Here is a 780-nt window from a genome sequence, read left to right on the forward strand (position 1 = left end):
ACCAAGGCAACCGGGTGTCTAAGGAAAATTGTAATGTAAATTACAGCTTTTGTGTTTTATTTCTTCTCACAGTCGGCTTGTCAGCCTTGTTAGTTTCGCTCGACCCTAGTGTTGAGCCCAATCTGGGGTCAATGGATTTTGTACCATTCAAATACGAATCAGAAATTGAGAAATCAACATTTCTATCAGTTAAAAAACTTAAGCTTTTTTTCTTTTGTGCTAAAATCCAAAGCCTTTTACCATTTCTGGAAACATGCAAACTAGAAAAAGTCATACCAGATGGTCTTACATCAAATATAGCAATGTGTGCATCACAGCCTGACGAAGTTTAAATTAATTGGTGAGAGCAATTCATTTAACATAATGGAAGCTATCATTGAAAAATTAATATTGCTTGGAGCAGACATTAAGATTTCGAGTGTCCTTGAACAGGTAGATTCTTCTAGAAATCGTTTGAACTTTTTGTGTAACTGTTTGATGAACTTTGAAAAAAAAAAAAAAAAGGAAATTTCGACTCTGAAGACAAAAAAAAGAAAAGAAACTGAAAAAGCTGATTTACCATTCCCCTGAGCCAGTGGGCAAGGGAACATCTTGGCTGATAACATTCTGAGTTCAAATGCCACCAAGGTCGACTTTGCCTTTCATTCTTCTGGGGTCAATAAAATAAGAACCGGGTTCAATGTACTTGAACTAACCTTCCTCCACTTCAAATATCAGGCTTTGTGCCAAAAGTAGAAATGGTTATTATTATTATTATCATTATTATTATTATTATTATTA

Source organism: Octopus bimaculoides, chromosome 25 (genome assembly GCF_001194135.2).
Source record: "Octopus bimaculoides isolate UCB-OBI-ISO-001 chromosome 25, ASM119413v2, whole genome shotgun sequence".
Classification (NCBI taxonomy): domain Eukaryota; kingdom Metazoa; phylum Mollusca; class Cephalopoda; order Octopoda; family Octopodidae; genus Octopus; species Octopus bimaculoides.